Here is a 7,493-nt window from a genome sequence, read left to right as displayed (position 1 = left end):
GCTCCCCTTCAGCTTAAAGAGGCCCTAGAGCCTACAGTTAGAAAGCAGTGCCTGGGGGGCTGAGAGAGTGGAAACGATACACTCAACTTTGTGCCTGTATTCCCCCTCTGAGTTCATGGAGAAAGAGCTCTTATGGTGGGATGAGAAACTGTGCTTGGGAATCCAGAAGAACCTAGAAGACAAGAGCTGTGCTCAAGCACACGAGGCCGGGAAGTCAGGCTGTGGTTCCACCGTTGGGAGACTTCTCTTTCCCCTCTGCACCTCTGTTTGTCATCTGTGAGGCAGAGGATGACGACAACAGAGTATTTTCCCCTTAGAATGCAGAGAAAATATATACCAAGGCCTTGGGATGGGGGACTCCCCCCCAAATACTTATTTTATTTATGTGTGAGTGAATGGCGTGTGTTCACAGGGGCCCACAGAAGATGGTATCAGATCTTTTGGTGACAGAGTCACGGGTGCTGTGTACTGTCTGGCATGGGTGCTGGGAACTGACCTGTGTCCTCTGCAGGAGCAGCAAGGCTCTTAACCTGAGCCAACCCTCCAGCCTCTGTTACTTTTTTTTCTTTTTTAAGATTTATTTTGCTTTTTTTTTTTTTGCTATCTTTTACACAGGGTTTTCTTTTTCTTTCTTTTTTTTAAAAAATTTTATTTTATTTTTACTTTTTTTCGAGACAGGGTTTTCTCTGTAGCTTTGGAGCCTGTCCTGGAACTAGCTCTTGTAGACCAGGCTGGTCTCGAACTCACAGAGATCCGCCTGCTTTTTGCCTCCCGAGTGCTGGGATTAAAGGCAGGTGTCAGAACCCTTGGAACTAGAGTTACAGACAGTTGAGAGCTGCCATGTGGGTGCTAGAAACTGAACCTGGGGCCTCTGGAAGAGAAGCCAGTGCTCTTAACTACTGGGCCACCTCACCAGCCCCGATTTATTTTACTTTTTCATCTTGTACCTGGATGTGTCTGTGTCAGTGTAGGTGTTGGGTCCCCTGAAGCTGGAGTAACAGGTGTTCCGAACATGGGTCAGTTACTTGCCTTGCTGAGTGCTGGGATTACAGGTATGTACCATGATGTCCAGCTGAAAAGGATTATTTTCGCTGAACAAATGCAATTATTCCTCCTGCTTCCTGTCATGGGTTATTTGGGGGTGGGGTGGGGATAGTGCCCAGTGAGGGATTCCATACCAGATTCTGATCAGCCTTGTGTGCAGTAGGCAAAGGCCTCAGCCGGGCATTGTGTGGAGAGAGTGTGGGGAGGGTGTGTATGTGATGGCGGGGGCATCGGCCCTGGGCTCTTGCAAGTGTCTCTGAGAAGGAGATGTTCAGACCCAACCCAGCTATGTCTTATAATGAACACCATCTGAGCTCAGAGGGGGTTCTTGCCCTGCTGTGGCAGCACTAATGTCAACAAACAGCAATTACAGGAGCGTGAAGTGCCCCGGGTGTGCAGAGGGCGGCTGATACAGGAGCGTGCGGTGCCCAGGTGTGCGGAGGGCGGCTGATACAGGAGCGTGCGGTGCCCAGGTGTGCGGAGGGCGGCTGATACAGGAGCGTGCGGTGCCCAGGTGTGCGGAGGGCGGCTGATACAGGAGCGTGCGGTGCCCAGGTGTGCGGAGGGCGGCTGATACAGGAGCGTGCGGTGCCCAGGTGTGCGGAGGGTGGCTGATACAGGAGCGTGCGGTGCCCAGGTGTGCGGAGGGCGGCTGATACAGGAGCGTGCGGTGCCCAGGTGTGCGGAGGGCGGCTGATACAGGAGCGTGCGGTGCCCAGGTGTGCGGAGGGCGGCTGATACAGGAGCGTGCGGTGTCCAGGTGTGCGGAGGGCGGCTGATACAGGAGCGTGCGGTGCCCAGGTGTGTGGAGGGCAGCTTCATTTTTATCATTTCAATTCTCTCTGGGCTTTCCTGAGATTTTTCCTCCTCAGGAAGGCGTAGCCTTTCTCCGAAGCTGACCCTTCAGGTCCCTGACTTCACTCCACATTTTTATCCTTTTAGCAGCTTGGAATCTTTGCCCACCTCACAGCAGTAAATAACCCCAAGTTCCGGACACTTGGCCATGTAGAGTTTTGCCAGATTCAAGCAGCTCCCGTTATTTACTCAGGGTTTTCCTTATGTCTACTGCTTCCTCCTCCCTCCTCCCGCTGCTTCTTTTTGAGTGCTTAGGCAAGCTTCTACCTTTGAGCCATGTCCTCAGCCTCTTTTGCTGCCTAAAACCAATGTGTCTCTCCCTGTTCTTTCCCCCTCCTCTCCTCTCTCTTCCTTCTTCTCTTCCTCCTCTTCCACTTCAAAACTATTTATCTTTGTTGTTTGTTTTTGGGACAGGGTCTCTCTGTGTGGCCTTGGCTGGTCTGGAACTCACAGTGTAGCCTAAGCAGTTTTAAACTCAGAATAATCTCCCACTACTGGGATGATAGACACGAGCCACCACACTGGGTTATTATTTCTTCTTCTTCATTTCTTATTTTATTTTAGTGTGTGTGTGCCTATATATCACAGCATGTATGTGGACGTAAAAAGACAACTTGTAGGGGTCAGTTCTCTTTTTTGTCCTTGTAGGTTCCGGGATCTTCAGGTTTGGTGACAAGCCCCTTTAGCCACTGAGCCAGCCCCACCCCCAGTTCATTCTACTTGGGTTTTTTTGGTTTTGTTTTGCTTTTTTTGTTTTGTTAAAGGATTTTGTATATTTTAATTTTATGTGGCTGGGTGTTTTGCCTGCATGTATGTTAGTGCATCATGTGTGTGCTGTGCCTGAGAAGGCTGGAAGAGAGCACTGGACCCGTGGGAACTGGAGTTCCAGAGCATCCAAATGGTGCTCACAACCAGCTGCAACCCCGATTTCAGAGGATTTGACCCCTTGTCTTCCTCTGTCATGTCTGTGATGCATATGCATACATACCTACCGGCAAAACATTCATCTGCATAAAATAAAACTAAAAGTAAAAAGCCCGCAGCAAGAGCTAGGGAAGGGTGAACTTTAGGCCCCACCTGCCCAAGACTTTCTCCTTGAACACAGTCAGGAGATGGGGAGAAAAGGAAGAGAGAAAACCAGGTGTGGTGGTACGGCCTTTAGTCTCTGTTAACAGGAAGGCTGAGGCAGGAGGATTATGAACTTGAGTCAGGCTCCAAAGCTACAGAGAAACCCTGTCTCGAAAAAAAAAAAAAAAAAAAAAAAAAAAAACAAAAACCTCACTATATAGACCAGAATGGCTTTCAAATCACAGAGATCTGCTGCCTCTGTCTCCTGAAGGCTGGGATTCAAGGTGTGTACCACCATGCCTGGCCAGACCATATCCCCCCTCTTTTTTTTTTTTTTTTAAGAACTGGGACTATAGCACAGTAAAGACTTGCCAAACACAAGGTCCTGGATTCAAACCCCAGTACTGCAAAGGACAAAGCAAGAGATCAGTAAACATCTTCTCCGTGCTCTGACCTGGTGCTCCACAGAAACATGGACCTAGCTTCCTGGGAACACCAGCTCTAACCAGAATAGGCAGCACCGGTCCCATTTCACACAGAAAAACTGAGGCCCAAGAGTAGAAGAATCTGTCCTACGGGAGATGGCTCAGTCAGTAAAGTACTAGGACCTGCGTGGTATCCCTGGGACCCATGTAAAAAAGGCCAAGCTGTGTGGTGTCACACGCTTGTAATCCTGGTGCTGGGGGAGGGGGGGTGCAAAGACACGCAGCTCCCTGGGGCTTGCTGGCCAGCCTAGACTGCTTACCGAGCTCTAGGCAAATGAGGCATCCTGTCTCAACAAACAAGATGGATAGTGTTCTTGTGGAAAGGTACCTGAGTTTGACCTCAGGCCTACACATGTGCTCAGGCACATTTACACCTCCACACATGAAAAACACACACCCCCACATCACATACACACATCACACACACACACACTCACACATCACATCACACATTATACACACATACCACACACACCACACACTCACATAAAAATATGTCTAAGACAATATAGTTGCTCAGAACGTGAACTGATGACCATGGAGATTGTTTCTTGGGGTCTTAACGTAACCTATTGGGGTCCTTGCCCGTGTCACTCCCACACATGGGGTTACACCTACAAGGTTTTTTATGCCCTCCCAACAGCCCAGCTCTACTCTCAGGCAAAGAGCAGGCTTGGCCACACCCAAGAGATGAAACCAGGTGGGTGCCTCAGGAATCTCCAGCTCCCAGCTGCCCAGCACAGCCATTGGGCCTGGTGAATTCTTTTAAGCAAAGCTGGTGAGTGTGGTGAATGGCCAGTATCTCTGAGATCCCAGGTTCCTCTGCACAGGCACACTGACGTTCCCGTCCCTTGGCCAGTTAAGACGAAGCCCCTTGTGTTTCCCAACCCCAGCTGACAGTGATAGAAGCCAGCCTCCCCAGGAAACTTTACATCAAAGGAGATGGACCAGGAGGGGTGGAGAGGAAAGAGGAGGGCCCCTAGCTGCTTCTGTTTCCTTCCTCTAGACATGCTGGTGAGGGGCCACTTCCTATTCCTGATGGGCCAGGAGAGCGGACCTCAGGAAGGAGGCTCAAGACAACAGCCCATCCCCCCTCTAGCCACATTCCTCACAGCTAGTATCCAAGGTCCCTGTCTCAAGCACGCGCGTGTGAGCAGAATGGCAGGTAAGACAAGCTGTTTCGGGGTGAGCACGCCCATCAGAGTAAAGAGAGACTCCTCGTCCTCCTGGACTCACCGATTCAATGAACACCTGTGCACCTGTTGTAGGGCAGGCGTTGTGCCGGGCACTAGTGGTCCACCAGCACAACGCATGTTCTTTCACAGTCCAGGGCCAGAGACAAGCCTTGATCCAAGCACCCACTAGTTACAGGTAGGACTCTAAGAAGGGCGGAGAGAACAATGAACTGCAGTGCTGACCAGGATCGAGGGAGGCCAGACTTGCGGTCAGTGAGCCAGGTGAAAAGGAGATGGCTCTGGCATGAAGGAGCAGCACATGCAAGACCCTGGGTCACAGGCAAGCACGGCCTGCCTCATAACATGGGAGGAAGCCAGAGGGAAGCATGAAGTTTGGCGGGCCTGGCCACACAGGATCTCAAAGGACAGCCTACGGATCGGTCTCCATCGGAAGAGTGATAGATGGCTAAACAAGGTGGGAAGAGGAAAGGACTCCAGTGGCATCTTGAAAAACATCCCTGGGGCTGCTTATAGAGAATACACAGAGGGGCCTGCATGTAACGGAGAGGAGGTCAGGAAGTGAAGGCTGGCCTTTGGAAAAGAGATATCGGGCCAACACAGCAGGAAGACCCGAGACTCTTCGCAAGACCAGCATCCCTGACCACAGACGTTGGCTCCAGGAAGCCAGAGATTTAAAAAGAGGTCAGGAAAGCAATGACCTCAAGACCCCACTGCAGTGCCGGCCTCCCACCCCTACCCCAGAGATCCTCCCTGTAATGTAAGCCTTTGCGAATATGGCTGGCCTTCCTCCTCCTCCTCCTCTTTTAAAAAGGCAGCTTTGTGAGTGTCCAAGTGCCCCGGAGGACACTGACACCCACTCCTCCACCCCCCCCCCCAGATCTTTATACAACAACACTACAGTGAGTACTTGTGCGGCTGAATATTTGCACCCACGCCTATAGATTGCATGTGCTCACACATGTCCCTGGGGGATATGCCCAAAAGCGAAAGGTCTTTGTTCTTGATGCATTTTGCCAGACTGCCTGTTGCCATCTAAGGATAGGCATCATGGGTGTAGGAAAGCTTCCCAAGGCCTAAGGTCAAAGCCCTTGTACCTTTAATATACATTCCTGAATTATAAAAAAAAAAAACCAAACAAACAAACACAAGTTGCCCAAACGTCACTGTGATGTCTCTAGGTCACTTAAATTTATTTGTACTCCCACTGGTGTGCCATTTCACACGTCCCTTGGATGATGGTTGGGTGGATGAAGGGAAAAGGATGTGTATTCAGTTCACAAGTGAGTCTTACGAACACAGGGATTCAGGAGAACCCACCAGTGCCTGCAAAGGTCTGTCCCCACTAGTTAGCTATTAGATGGGAACCTAAAGGGCTGTAGTACAGTGTGTGTGAGAGATTTTGATGGCATCTGGCAGGACATGGTGGGACCTGGAGACAAATGAGGTGAAGGGAAGGCATATACCAGCCTTCCATAGGAATAGCCTATCCCCAAGAAGCAGAGAACTATCTTTGGGACCCAACCTGTGGCCATTTTTGGAAACAGCACTGTCCCTTGACAATAAATCCAGCTATGTAATTTGTGTGGCCCTGTGCAAAACCACCCCATCACAAATCATCAATAATTCTAGGGAGGCAGAGACAGAGCATTAAGCCACATAAGGGGGGGGGCCTCCAGAAGTGCAAGATAGCACCAGCACAGGTTGTCTGCATGCCCACCTTGCCTGGTACGTGCCTTCTCTCCCAGTGGCCATTGGTCATGGGTTATTCCAGCCTGACCCAGTCCAGTCCCGACCCACTGCTGCCCAGCTGCGGGTAAGGATGATGGGCTGAATACATGGTGGTGGTTGGAGCAGTAGATGGAGCCCAAGTGGGGCTAGAGTGTGGGGGCCCCACACACCACACACTAGAGACCTGGAGGACAAATGTGTACAGAATAAGGCTGGGAAGTACAGTGTGAGAGAGAGAGAGAGAGAGAGAGAGAGAGAGAGAGAGAGAGAGAGAGAGAGAGAGAGAGATATTCAAGGCTGCAGAGCCAGCAGAAGAATGCTGGGACCAACCCAAAGCTGCCGTGCACATCTGTTGTTTAGCAGGCTCTTGGCTCAGTCCTCAGAGCCAACCCACCCTTGGACCTATGAGAAACAGAGGTTCAGAGAAGGGAAAGGGGCAGAATGGATGCTCCGCCTCCCACTCGCTCTCCTCTTTCACCTCTTAGCCCACCAGCCAGGGATGGCAGGGAGCAAGTACCTGGAGTGGGTGTGGCCTGGCCATCAGTGTGGCTGGGGAGGACCCAGGGTCCTTAGTCAACTCATTCCACGGGGCCCTCTGCTTCTCCTGCCTTCATGAGACTTCACTAGGTCTGGGAGAGTGCGGGGGGCGGGCAGTGTCCTGGCCTCCCAGGGATGTCCCACCTTCTTTGATGGAGTCAGCCCCAGCCAGCTAACATCCAGAGCCAAAGCTAGCACCATGGCCATGGCCCCCATGTGCATCCTTGGCGCCTTGGCTGCCGTTCTGAAGCACTGTGTGGCAGACTTTCCACTCTACCAGGGTGTACTCATCCATAAAAAAATTAATGGTCCCTGCGAATAAAGAGGCACAACAGCAGAGGAAGGCTTTTTAGACAATCAATTAAAAGCCTAGAAGAGAGATTATCTCATTGAAATATCAATTTTTAATAGCCTTGCATCTTTGAGTTTCCTCTAAAAAAAAAAACTTTGCCCAGGCCCATTAGCTTGCTTGCTTCTGACTTTGACTCCTGCTGCCTTGACAGAGTGGGCACTCCCTGTAGCTGGGCCCAAGCAGAACAGAAGTGCTGGCTCACTTGTTCAGTGCTCTCAGGCTCGCTCG

Source organism: Arvicola amphibius, chromosome 15 (genome assembly GCF_903992535.2).
Source record: "Arvicola amphibius chromosome 15, mArvAmp1.2, whole genome shotgun sequence".
Classification (NCBI taxonomy): Eukaryota; Metazoa; Chordata; class Mammalia; order Rodentia; family Cricetidae; genus Arvicola; species Arvicola amphibius.
The sequence above is the reverse complement of the archived record's forward strand: the minus strand, read 5'-3'. Positions refer to the sequence as shown.